Source organism: Triturus cristatus, chromosome 1_1 (genome assembly GCF_964204655.1).
Source record: "Triturus cristatus chromosome 1_1, aTriCri1.1, whole genome shotgun sequence".
Classification (NCBI taxonomy): domain Eukaryota; kingdom Metazoa; phylum Chordata; class Amphibia; order Caudata; family Salamandridae; genus Triturus; species Triturus cristatus.
Genome location: NC_140579.1, coordinates 365,004,390 through 365,017,572, shown reverse-complemented (window position 1 = coordinate 365,017,572; position 13,183 = coordinate 365,004,390).

Here is a 13,183-nt window from a genome sequence, read left to right as displayed (position 1 = left end):
GGTCGTGCTGGGGGTGGTGTTTCAGGGTTTAGGGCAGAGCAGTGGTGTTTGGGCAGTGTAGGGGGTCATGCAAGGGGTGTAATTCAGGGTTTAGGGCAGTGTAGTGGTGTTCGGACAGTGTAGGGGGACTTGCTGGAGGTAGTGTTTCAGGGTTTAGGGTAGAGCAGTGGTGTTCAGGCAGAGTAGGGGTTCGTGCAGGGGGTGGTGTTTCAGGGTTTAGGGTAGAGCAGTGGTGTTCAGGCAGTGTAGGGGTCGTGCTGGGGGTGGTGTTTCAGGGTTTAGGGCAGTGCAGTGGTGTTCGGGCAGTGTAGGGGGCTTGCTGGGGGTGGTATTTCAGGGTTTAGAGCAGTGCAGTGGTGTTCGGGCAGTGTAGGGGGTTGTGCAGGGTGTGGTGTTTCAGGGTTTAGGGCAGTGCAGTGGTTTTCAGGCAGTGTAGGGGGACTTGCTCAGGGTGGTGAATCAAGGTTTAGGGCAGTGGTGTTCGGGCAGTGTAGGGGGTCTTGTTCGGGGGTGGTGTTTCAGGGTTTAGGGCAGTGCAGTGATGTTCGGGCAGTGTAGGGGGTCGTGCTGGGGGTGGTGTTTCAGGGTTTAGGGCAGTGGTGTTCGGGCAGTGTAGGGGGTCTTGCTGGGGGTGCTGTTTCAGGGTTTAGGGCAGTGCAGTGGTCGGGCAGCATAGGGGGTCTTGCTGGGGGTGCTGTTTCGGGGTTTAGGTCAGTGCAGTGGTGTTCGGGCAGTGTAGGGGGTCGTGCTGGGGCTGGTGTTTCAGGATTTAGGGCAGTGCAGTGATGTTCGGGCAGTGTAGGGGATCGTGCTGGGGCTAGTGTTTCAGAGTTTAGGGCAGTGCAGTGGTGTTCGGGCAGTGTAGGGGGTCATGCAGGGGGTGGAATTCAGGGTTTAGGGCAGTGTAGTGGTGTTCGGACAGTGTAGGGGGACTTGCTGGAGGTAGTGTTTCAGGGTTTAGGGCAGTGCAGTGGTGTTCGGGCAGTGTAGGGGGTCGTGCTGGGGTGGTATTTTCCGGGTTTAGGGCAGTGAAGTGGTGTTCGGGCAGTGTGGGGGGTCGTGCTGGGGCTGGTGTTTCAGGGTTTAGGGCAGTGGTGTTTGGGCAGTGTGGGGGTCATGCTGGGGCTGGTGTTTCATGGTTTAGGACAGTGCAGTGGTGTTCGGGCAGTGTAGGGGGTCGTGCTGGGGGTGGTGTTTCAGGGTTTAGGGCAGTGCAGTGGTGTTCGGGCAGTGTAGGGGATCTTGCTGGGGGTGGTGTTTCAGGGTTTAAGGCAGTGGTGTTTGGGTAGTGTGGGGGTCATGCTGGGGCTGGTGTTTCATGGTTTAGGACAGTGCAGTGGTGTTCGGGCAGTGTAGGGGGTCGTGCTGGGGCTGGTGTTTCAGGGTTTAGGGCAGTGAACTGGTGTTCGGGCAGTGTAGGGGGTTGTGCTGGCTGGTGTTTCAGGGTTTAGGGCAGTGGTGTTCGGGCAGTGTAGGGGATCTTGCTGGGGGTGGTCTTTCAGGGTTTAGGGCAGTGGTGTTTGGGCAGTGTGGGGTTCGTGCTGGGGCTGGTGTTTCATGGTTTAGGACAGTGCAGTGCTGTTCGGGCAGTGTAAGGGGTTGTGCTGGGGTGGGTGTTTCAGGGTTTAGGGCAGTGAAGTGGTGTTCGGGCAGTGTAGGGGGTTGTGCTGGCTGGTGTTTCAGGGTTTAGGGCAGTGGTGTTCGGGCAGTGTGGGGTTCGTGCTGGGGCTGGTGTTTCATAGTTTAGGACAGTGCAGTGCTGTTCGGGCAGTGTAGGGGTTGTGCTGGCTGGTGTTTCAGGGTTTAGGGCAGTGCAGTGGTGTTCGGGCAGTGTAGGGGTCGTGCTGGGGCTGCTGTTTAAGGGTTTAGGGCAGTGCAGTGATGTTTGGGCAGTGTAGGGGGTCTTCCTGGGGGTGATGTTTCAGGGTTTAGTGCAGTGATGTTCGGGCAGTGTAGGGGGTCGTGCTGGGGGCTGGTGTTTTAGGGCAGTGCAGTGGTGTTCGGGCAGTGTAAGGGGTCGTTCGGGGGCTGGTTTTGCAGGGTTTAGGGCAGTGCAGTGGTGTTCGGGCAGTGTAGGGGGTCGTGCTGGCGGTGGTGTTTCAGGGTTTAGTGCAGTGGTGTTCGGGCAGTGTAGGGGGTCGTGCAGGGGCTGGCGTTTCAGGGTTTAGGGCACTGCAGTGGTGTTCGGGCAGTGTAGGGGGTCGTGCTGGGGCTAGTGTTTCAGAGTTTAGGGCAGTGCAGTGGTGTTCAGGCAGTGTAGGGGGTCGTGCTGGGGTGGTGTTTCAGGATTTAGTGTAGTGATGTTCGGGCAGAGTAGGGGGTCGTGCTGGGGCTGGTGTTTCAGGGGTTAGGGCAGTGCAGTGGTGTTCGGGCAGTGTAGGGGGTCATGCTGAGGGTGGTGTATCAGGGTTTAGGGCAGTGCAGTGGAGTTCGGGCAGTATAGATGTTCGTGCTGGGGTGGTGCTTCAGGGTTTAGGGCAGAGCAGTGGTGATCGGGCAGTGTAGGGGGTTGTGCTGGTGTTTCAGGGTTTAGGGCAGTGCAGTGGTTTTCGGGCAGTGTTGGGGGACTTGCTGGGGTGGAGTTTCAGGGTTTAGGGCAGTGATGTTCAGGAAGTGTAAGGGGTCTTGCTGGGGTGGTTTTACAGGGTATAGGGCAGTGGTGTTCGGGCAGTGTATGGGGTCTTGCTGGGGGTGGTGTTTCAGGGTTTAGGACAGTGCAGTGGCAGGGTTTAGGGCAGTGCAGTGGTCGGGCAGTGTAGGTGGTCTTGCTGTGGGTGGTGTTTCAGGGTTTAGGGCAGTGAAGTGGTGTTCGGGCATTGTAGGGGGTTGTGTTGGCTGGTGTTTCAGGGTTTAGGGCAGTGGTGTTCGGGCAGTGTAGGGGATCTTGCTGGGGTTGGTGTTTCAGGGTAGTGCAGTGATGTTTGGGCAGTGTAGGAGGTCTTGATTGAGGTGATGTTTCAGGGTTTAGGACAGTGGTGTTTGGGCAGTGTGGGGGTCGTGCTGGGGCCGGTGTTTCATGGTTTAGGACAGTGCAGTGGTGTTCGGGCAGTGTAAGGGGTCGTGCTGGGGCTGGTGTTTCAGGGATTTAGGGCAGTGAAGTGGTGTTTGGGCAGTATAGGGGGTCTTCCTGGGGTTGATGTTTCAGGGTTTAGTGCAGTGATGCTCGGGCAGTGTAGGGGGTCATGCTGGGGGCTGGTGTTTTAGGGCAGTGCAGTGGTGTTCGGGCAGTGTAAGGGGTCGTTCGGGGGCTGGTTTTGCAGGGTTTAGGGCAGTGCAGTGGTGTTCGGGCAGCATAGGGGGTCGTGCTGGGGGTGGTGTTTCAGGTTTTAGTGCAGTGGTGTTCGGGCAGTGTAGGGGGTCGTGCAAGGGCTGGTGTTTCAGGGTTTAGGGCACTGCAGTGGTGTTCGGGCAGTGTAGGGGGTCGTGCTGGGGCTAGTGTTTCTGAGTTTAGGGCAGTGCAGTGGTGTTCGGGCAGTGTAGGGGTTCGTGCTGGGGTAGTGTTTCAGGGTTTAGGGCAGTGCAGTGGTGTTCGGGTAGTGTAGGGGGTCGTGCTGGGGTGGTGTTTCAGGGTTTAGTGTAGTGATGTTCGGGCAGAGTAGGGGGTCGTGCTGGGGCTGGTCTTTCAGGGGTTAGGGCAGTGCAGTGGTGTTCGGGCAGTGTAGGGAGTCATGCTGGGGGTAGTGTTTCAGGGTTTAGGGCAATGCAGTGGCAGGGTTTAGGGCAGTGCAGTGATTGGGCAGTTTAGGGGGTCTTGCTGGGGGTGGTGTTTCAGGGTTTAGGGCAGTGCAGTGGTGTTAGGGCAGTATAGGGGGTCATGCTGGGGCTGGTGTTTCATGGTTTAGGGCAGTGAAGTGGTGTTCGGGCAGTGTAGGGGGTTGTGCTCTCTGGTGTTTCAGGGTTTAGGGCAGTGGTGTTCGGGCAGTGTAGGGGATCTTGCTGGGGTTGGTGTTTCAGGGTAGTGCAGTGATGTTTGGGCAGTGTGGGAGGTCTTGCTTGAGGTGATGTTTCAGGGTTTAGGGCAGTGGTGTTTGGGCAGTGTGGGGGTCGTGCTGGGGCTGGTGTTTCATGGTTTAGGACAGTGCAGTGGTGTTCGGGCAGTGTAAGGGGTCGTGCTGGGGCCGGTGTTTCAGGGTTTTAGGGCAGTGAAGTGGTGTTCGGGCAGTGTAAGGGGTTGTGCTGGCTGGTGTTTCAGGGATTAGGGCAGTGCAGTGGTGTTAGGGCAGTGTGGGGTTCGTGTTGGGACTGGTGTTTCATGGTTTAGGACAGTGCAGTGCTGTTCGGGCAGTGTAAGGGGTTGTGCTGGGGCGGGTTCTTCAGGGTTTAGGGCAGTGAAGTGGTGTTCGGGCAGTGTAGGGGGTTGTGCTGGCTGGTGTTTCAGGGTTCAGGGCAGTGCAGTGGTGTTCGGGCAGTGTAGGGGTCATGCTGGGGGTTGTGCTTCAGGGTTTAGGGCATTGCAGTGGTTTTCGGGCAGTGTAGGGGGACTTGCTGTGGGTGGTGAATCAGGGTTTAGGGCAGTGGTGTTCGGGCAGTGTAGGGGGTCTTGTTGGGGGGTGGTGTTTCAGGGTTTAGGGCAGTGCAGTGATGTTCAAGCAGTGTAGGGGGTCGTGCTGGGGGTGGTGTTTCAGGGTTTAGGGCAGTGGTGTTCGGGCAGTGTAGGGGGTCTTGCTGGGGGTGGTGTTTCAGGGTTTAGGGCAGTGCAGTGGTGGGGCAGTATAGGGGGTCTTGCTGGGGGTGGTGTTTCAGGGTTTAGGTCAGTGCAGTGCTGTTCGGGCAGTGTAGGGGGTCGTGCTGGGGCTGGTGTTTCAGGGTTTAGGGCAGTGCAGTGGTGTTCGGGCAGTGTAGGGGATCATGCTGGGGCTAGTGTTTCAGAGTTTAGGGCAGTGCAGTGGTGTTCGGGCAGTGTAGAGGTTCGTGCTGAGGTAGTGTTTCAGGGTTTAGGGCAGTGCAGTGGTGTTCGGGCAGTGTAGGGTGTCATGCTGGTGTTTCAGGGTTTAGGGCAGAGCAGTGGTGTTCGGGAAGTGTAGGGGGACATGCTGGGGTGGTGTTTCAGGGTTTATGGCAGAGCAGTGGTGTTCGGGCAGTGTAGCGGGTCGTGCTGGGTGTGGTGTTTCAGGGTTTAGGGTAGAGCAGTGGTGTTCGGGCAGTGTAGGGGGACGTGGTGGGGTGGTGTTTCAGGGCTTAGGGCAGAGAAGTGGTGTTCAGGAAGTGTAGGGGGTCGTGCTGGGGGTGGTGTTTCAGCATTTAGGGCAGTGCAGTGGTGTTTGGGCAGTGTAGGGGGACATGCTGGGGTGGTGTTTCACGGTTTACGGCAGAGCAGTGGTGTTCGGGCAGTGTGGGGGAACGTGCTGGCGGTGTTTTTTTAGGGATTAGGGCAGTGGTGTTCGGGCAGTGTAGGGGGTCGTGCTGGGGGTGGTGTTTCAGGGTTTAGGGCAGTGCAGTGGTGTTCGGGCAGTGTAGGGGGTCATGCAAGGGGTGTAATTCAGGGTTTAGGGCAGTGTAGTGGTGTTCGGACAGTGTAGGGGGACTTGCTGGAGGTGGTGTTTCAGGGTTTAGGGCAGTGCAGTGTTGTTCGGGCAGTGTAGGGGGTCATGCAGGGGGTGGAGTTTAGGGCATTGTAGTGGTGTTCGGACAGTGTAGGGGGACCTGCTGGAGGTGGTGTTTCAGGGTTTATGGCAGTGCAGTGGTGTTCGGGCAGTGTAGGGGGTCGTGCTGGGGGTGGTGTTTCAGGGTTTAGGGCAGTGAAGTGGTGTTCGGGCAGTGTGGGGGGTCGTGCTGGGGCTGGTGTTTCAGGGTTTAGGGCAGTGCAGTGGTGTTCGGGCAGTGTAGGGGGGCGTGCTGGGGGTGGTGTTTCAGGGTTTAGGGCAGTGCAGTGGTGTTCGGGCAGTGTAGGGGATCTTGCTGGGGTGGTGTTTCAGGGTTTAGGGCAGTGGTGTTTGGGCAGTGTGGGGGTCATGCTGGGGCTGGTGTTTCATGGTTTAGGGCAGTGCAGTGGTGTTCGGGCAGTGTAGGGGGTCGTGCTGGGGGTGGTGTTTCAGGGTTTAGGGCAGTGGTGTTCGGGCAGTGTAGGGGGTCTTGCTGGGGGTGGTGTTTCAGGGTTTAGGGCAGTGAAGTGGTGTTCGGGCAGTGTGGGGGGTCGTGCTGGGGCTGGTGTTTCAGGGTTTAGGGCAGTGCAGTGGTGTTCGAGCAGTGTAGGGGGCGTGCTGGGGGTGGTGTTTCAGGGTTTAGGGCAGTGCAGTGGTGTTCGGGCAGTGTAGGGGATCTTGCTGGGGTGGTGTTTCAGGGTTTAGGGCAGTGGTGTTTGGGCAGTGTGGGGGTCATGCTGGGGCTGGTGTTTCATGGTTTAGGGCAGTGCAGTGGTGTTCGGGCAGTGTAGGGGGTCTTGCTGGGGGTGGTGTTTCAGGGTTTAGGGCAGTGGTGTTCGGGCAGTGTAGGGGATCTTGCTGGGGTGGTGTTTCAGGGTTTAGGGCAGTGGTGTTTGGGCAGTGTGGGGGTCATGCTGGGGCTGGTGTTTCATGGTTTAGGGCAGTGCAGTGGTGTTCGGGCAGTGTAGGGGGTCTTGCTGGGGGTGTGTTTCAGGGTTTAGGGCAGTGCAATGGTCGGGCAGTATAGGGGGTCTTGCTGGGGGTGGTGTTTCACGGTTTAGATCAGTGCAGTGGTGTTCGGGCAGTGTAGGGGGTCGTGCTGGGGCTGGTGTTTCAGGGTTTAGGGCAGTGCAGTGGTGTTCGGGCAGTGTTGGGGATCATGCTGGGGCTAGTGTTTCAGAGTTTAGGGCAGTGCAGTGGTGTTCGGGCAGTGTAGGGGTTCATGCTGGGGTAGTGTTTCAGGGTTTAGGGCAGTGCAGTGGTGTTCGGGCAGTGTAGGGGGTCATGAAGGTGTTTCAGGGTTTAGGGCAGAGCAGTGGTGTTCGGGAAGTGTAAGGGGACATGCTGGGGTGGTGTTTCAGGTTTTACGGCCGAGCAGTGGTGTTCGGGCAGTGTAGGGGGACGTGCTGGCGGTGTTTTTTTAGGGATTAGGGCAGTGGTGTTCGGGCAGTGTAGGGGGTCGTGCTGGGGGTGGTGTTTCAGGGTTTAGGGCAGTGCAGTGGTGTTTGGGCAGTGTAGGGGGTCATGCAAGGGGTGTAATTCAGGGTTTAGGGCAGTGTAGTGGTGTTCGGACAGTGTAGGGGGACTTGCTGGAGGTAGTGTTTCAGGGTTTAGGGTAGAGCAGTGGTGTTCAGGCAGAGTAGGGGTTCGTGCAGGGGGTGGTGTTTCAGGGTTTAGGGTAGAGCAGTGGTGTTCAAGCAGTGTAGGGGGTCGTGCTGGGGGTGGTGTTTCAGGGTTTAGGGCAGTGCAGTGGTGTTCGGGCAGTGTAGAGGTTCGTGCTGAGGTAGTGTTTCAGGGTTTAGGGCAGTGCAGTGGTGTTCGGGCAGTGTAGGGTGTCATGCTGGTGTTTCAGGGTTTAGGGCAGAGCAGTGGTGTTCGGGAAGTGTAGGGGGACATGCTGGGGTGGTGTTTCAGGGTTTATGGCAGAGCAGTGGTGTTCGGGCAGTGTAGCGGGTCGTGCTGGGTGTGGTGTTTCAGGGTTTAGGGTAGAGCAGTGGTGTTCGGGCAGTGTAGGGGGACGTGGTGGGGTGGTGTTTCAGGGCTTAGGGCAGAGAAGTGGTGTTCAGGAAGTGTAGGGGGTCGTGCTGGGGGTGGTGTTTCAGCATTTAGGGCAGTGCAGTGGTGTTTGGGCAGTGTAGGGGGACATGCTGGGGTGGTGTTTCACGGTTTACGGCAGAGCAGTGGTGTTCGGGCAGTGTGGGGGAACGTGCTGGCGGTGTTTTTTTAGGGATTAGGGCAGTGGTGTTCGGGCAGTGTAGGGGGTCGTGCTGGGGGTGGTGTTTCAGGGTTTAGGGCAGTGCAGTGGTGTTCGGGCAGTGTAGGGGGTCATGCAAGGGGTGTAATTCAGGGTTTAGGGCAGTGTAGTGGTGTTCGGACAGTGTAGGGGGACTTGCTGGAGGTGGTGTTTCAGGGTTTAGGGCAGTGCAGTGTTGTTCGGGCAGTGTAGGGGGTCATGCAGGGGGTGGAGTTTAGGGCATTGTAGTGGTGTTCGGACAGTGTAGGGGGACTTGCTGGAGGTGGTGTTTCAGGGTTTATGGCAGTGCAGTGGTGTTCGGGCAGTGTAGGGGGTCGTGCTGGGGGTGGTGTTTCAGGGTTTAGGGCAGTGAAGTGGTGTTCGGGCAGTGTGGGGGGTCGTGCTGGGGCTGGTGTTTCAGGGTTTAGGGCAGTGCAGTGGTGTTCGGGCAGTGTAGGGGGGCGTGCTGGGGGTGGTGTTTCAGGGTTTAGGGCAGTGCAGTGGTGTTCGGGCAGTGTAGGGGATCTTGCTGGGGTGGTGTTTCAGGGTTTAGGGCAGTGGTGTTTGGGCAGTGTGGGGGTCATGCTGGGGCTGGTGTTTCATGGTTTAGGGCAGTGCAGTGGTGTTCGGGCAGTGTAGGGGGTCGTGCTGGGGGTGGTGTTTCAGGGTTTAGGGCAGTGGTGTTCGGGCAGTGTAGGGGGTCTTGCTGGGGGTGGTGTTTCAGGGTTTAGGGCAGTGAAGTGGTGTTCGGGCAGTGTGGGGGGTCGTGCTGGGGCTGGTGTTTCAGGGTTTAGGGCAGTGCAGTGGTGTTCGAGCAGTGTAGGGGGGCGTGCTGGGGGTGGTGTTTCAGGGTTTAGGGCAGTGCAGTGGTGTTCGGGCAGTGTAGGGGATCTTGCTGGGGTGGTGTTTCAGGGTTTAGGGCAGTGGTGTTTGGGCAGTGTGGGGGTCATGCTGGGGCTGGTGTTTCATGGTTTAGGGCAGTGCAGTGGTGTTCGGGCAGTGTAGGGGGTCTTGCTGGGGGTGGTGTTTCAGGGTTTAGGGCAGTGGTGTTCGGGCAGTGTAGGGGATCTTGCTGGGGTGGTGTTTCAGGGTTTAGGGCAGTGGTGTTTGGGCAGTGTGGGGGTCATGCTGGGGCTGGTGTTTCATGGTTTAGGGCAGTGCAGTGGTGTTCGGGCAGTGTAGGGGGTCTTGCTGGGGGTGTGTTTCAGGGTTTAGGGCAGTGCAATGGTCGGGCAGTATAGGGGGTCTTGCTGGGGGTGGTGTTTCACGGTTTAGATCAGTGCAGTGGTGTTCGGGCAGTGTAGGGGGTCGTGCTGGGGCTGGTGTTTCAGGGTTTAGGGCAGTGCAGTGGTGTTCGGGCAGTGTTGGGGATCATGCTGGGGCTAGTGTTTCAGAGTTTAGGGCAGTGCAGTGGTGTTCGGGCAGTGTAGGGGTTCATGCTGGGGTAGTGTTTCAGGGTTTAGGGCAGTGCAGTGGTGTTCGGGCAGTGTAGGGGGTCATGAAGGTGTTTCAGGGTTTAGGGCAGAGCAGTGGTGTTCGGGAAGTGTAAGGGGACATGCTGGGGTGGTGTTTCAGGTTTTACGGCTGAGCAGTGGTGTTCGGGCAGTGTAGGGGGGACGTGCTGGCGGTGTTTTTTTAGGGATTAGGGCAGTGGTGTTCGGGCAGTGTAGGGGGTCGTGCTGGGGGTGGTGTTTCAGGGTTTAGGGCAGTGCAGTGGTGTTTGGGCAGTGTAGGGGGTCATGCAAGGGGTGTAATTCAGGGTTTAGGGCAGTGTAATGGTGTTCGGACAGTGTAGGGGGACTTGCTGGAGGTAGTGTTTCAGGGTTTAGGGTAGAGCAGTGGTGTTCAGGCAGAGTAGGGGTTCGTGCAGGGGGTGGTGTTTCAGGGTTTAGGGTAGAGCAGTGGTGTTCGGGCAGTGTAGGGGGTCATGCTGGGGGTGGTGTTTCAGGGTTTAGGGCAGTGCAGTGGTGTTCGGGCAGTGTAGGGGGCTTGCTGGGGGTGGTATTTCAGGGTTTAGAGCAGTGCAGTGGTGTTCGGGCAGTGTAGGGGGTTGTGCAGGGTGTGGTGTTTCAGGGTTTAGGGCAGTGCAGTGGTTTTCAGGCAGTGTAGGGGGACTTGCTGTGGGTGGTGAATCAAGGTTTAGGGCAGTGGTGTTCGGGCAGTGTAGGGGGTCTTGTTCGGGGGTGGTGTTTCAGGGTTTAGGGCAGTGCAGTGATGTTCGGGCAGTGTAGGGGGTCGTGCTGGGGGTGGTGTTTCAGGGTTTAGGGCAGTGGTGTTCGGGCAGTGTAGGGGGTCTTGCTGGGGGTGCTGTTTCAGGGTTTAGGGCAGTGCAGTGGTCGGGCAGCATAGGGGGTCGTGCTGGGGCTGGTGTTTCAGGATTTAGGGCAGTGCAGTGATGTTCGGGCAGTGTAGGGGATCGTGCTGGGGCTAGTGTTTCAGAGTTTAGGGCAGTGCAGTGGTGTTCGGGCAGTGTAGGGGGTCATGCAGGGGGTGGAATTCAGGGTTTAGGGCAGTGTAGTGGTGTTCGGACAGTGTAGGGGGACTTGCTGGAGGTAGTGTTTCAGGGTTTAGGGCAGTGCAGTGGTATTCGGGCAGTGTAGGGGGTCGTGCTGGGGTGGTATTTTCCGGGTTTAGGGCAGTGAAGTGGTGTTCGGGCAGTGTGGGGGGTCGTGCTGGGGCTGGTGTTTCAGGGTTTAGGGCAGTGGTGTTTGGGCAGTGTGGGGGTCATGCTGGGGCTGGTGTTTCATGGTTTAGGACAGTGCAGTGGTGTTCGGGCAGTGTAGGGGGTCGTGCTGGGGGTGGTGTTTCAGGGTTTAGGGCAGTGCAGTGGTGTTCGGGCAGTGTAGGGGATCTTGCTGGGGGTGGTGTTTCAGGGTTTAAGGCAGTGGTGTTTGGGCAGTGTTGGGGTCATGCTGGGGCTGGTGTTTCATGGTTTAGGACAGTGCAGTGGTGTTCGGGCAGTGTAGGGGGTCGTGCTGGGGCTGGTGTTTCAGGGTTTAGGGCAGTGAACTGGTGTTCGGGCAGTGTAGGGGGTTGTGCTGGCTGGTGTTTCAGGGTTCAGGGCAGTGGTGTTCGGGCAGTGTAGGGGATCTTGCTGGGGGTGGTCTTTCAGGGTTTAGGGCAGTGGTGTTTGGGCAGTGTGGGGTTCGTGCTGGGGCTGGTGTTTCATGGTTTAGAACAGTGCAGTGCTGTTCGGGCAGTGTAAGGGGTTGTGCTGGGGTGGGTGTTTCAGGGTTTAGGGCAGTGAAGTGGTGTTCGGGCAGTGTAGGGGGTTGTGCTGGCTGGTGTTTCAGGGTTTAGGGCAGTGGTGTTCGGGCAGTGTGGGGTTCGTGCTGGGGCTGGTGTTTCATAGTTTAGGACAGTGCAGTGCTGTTCGGGCAGTGTAGGGGGTTGTGCTGGCTGGTGTTTCAGGGTTTAGGGCAGTGCAGTGGTGTTCGGGCAGTGTAGGGGTCGTGCTGGGGCTGCTGTTTAAGGGTTTAGGGCAGTGCAGTGATGTTTGGGCAGTGTAGGGGGTCTTCCTGGGGGTGATGTTTCAGGGTTTAGTGGAGTGATGTTTGGGCAGTGTAGGGGGTCGTGCTGGGGGCTGGTGTTTTAGGGCAGTGCAGTGGTGTTCGGGCAGTGTAAGGGGTCGTTCGGGGGCTGGTTTTGCAGGGTTTAGGGCAGTGCAGTGGTGTTCGGGCAGTGTAGGGGGTCGTGCTGGCGGTGGTGTTTCAGGGTTTAGTGCAGTGGTGTTCGGGCAGTGTAGGGGGTCGTGCAGGGGCTGGCGTTTCAGGGTTTAGGGCACTGCAGTGGTGTTCGGGCAGTGTAGGGGGTCGTGCTTTGGCTAGTGTTTCAGAGTTTAGGGCAGTGCAGTGGTGTTCAGGTAGTGTAGGGGTTCGTGCTGGGATAGTGTTTCAGGGTTTAGGGCAGTGCAGTGGTGTTCGGGTAGTGTAGGGGGTCGTGCTGGGGTGGTGTTTCAGGATTTAGTGTAGTGATGTTCGGGCAGAGTAGGGGGTCGTGCTGGGGCTGGTGTTTCAGGGGTTAGGGCAGTGCAGTGGTGTTCGGGCAGTGTAGGGGCTCATGCTGAGGGTGGTGTATCAGGGTTTAGGGCAGTGCAGTGGAGTTCGGGCAGTATAGATGTTCGTGCTGGGGTGGTGCTTCAGGGTTTAGGGCAGAGCAGTGGTGATCGGGCAGTGTAGGGGGTTGTGCTGGTGTTTCAGGGTTTAGGGCAGTGCAGTGGTTTTCGGGCAGTGTTGGGGGACTTGCTGGGGTGGAGTTTCAGGGTTTAGGGCAGTGATGTTCAGGAAGTGTAAGGGGTCTTGCTGGGGTGGTTTTACAGGGTATAGGGCAGTGGTGTTCGGGCAGTGTAGGGGGTCTTGCTGGGGGTGGTGTTTCAGGGTTTAGGACAGTGCAGTGGCAGGGTTTAGGGCAGTGCAGTGGTCGGGCAGTGTAGGTGGTCTTGCTGTGGGTGGTGTTTCAGGGTTTAGGGCAGTGAAGTGGTGTTGGGGCATTGTAGGGGGTTGTGTTGGCTGGTGTTTCAGGGTTTAGGGCAGTGGTGTTCGGGCAGTGTAGGGGATCTTGCTGGGGTTGGTGTTTCAGGGTAGTGCAGTGATGTTTGGGCAGTGTAGGAGGTCTTGATTGAAGTGATGTTTCAGGGTTTAGGACAGTGGTGTTTGGGCAGTGTGGGGGTCGTGCTGGGGCTGGTGTTTCATGGTTTAGGACAGTGCAGTGGTGTTCGGGCAGTGTAAGGGGTCGTGCTGGGGCTGGTGTTTCAGGGATTTAGGGCAGTGAAGTGGTGTTTGGGCAGTATAGGGGGTCTTCCTGGGGTTGATGTTTCAGGGTTTAGTGCAGTGATGCTCGGGCAGTGTAGGGGGTCATGCTGGGGGCTGGTGTTTTAGGGCAGTGCAGTGGTGTTCGGGCAGTGTAAGGGGTCGTTCGGGGGCTGGTTTTGCAGGGTTTAGGGCAGTGCAGTGGTGTTCGGGCAGCATAGGGGGTCGTGCTGGGGGTGGTGTTCCAGGTTTTAGTGCAGTGGTGTTCGGGCAGTGTAGGGGGTCGTGCAAGGGCTGGTGTTTCAGGGTTTAGGGCACTGCAGTGGTGTTCGGGCAGTGTAGGGGGTCGTGCTGGGGCTAGTGTTTCTGAGTTTAGGGCAGTGCAGTGGTGTTCAGGCAGTGTAGGGGTTCGTGCTGGGGTAGTGTTTCAGGGTTTAGGGCAGTGCAGTGGTGTTCGGGTAGTGTAGGGGATCGTGCTGGGGTGGTGTTTCAGGGTTTAGTGTAGTGATGTTCGGGCAGAGTAGGGGGTCGTGCTGGGGCTGGTGTTTCAGGGGTTAGGGCAGTGCAGTGGTGTTCGGGCAGTGTAGGGAGTCATGCTGGGGGTAGTGTTTCAGGGTTTA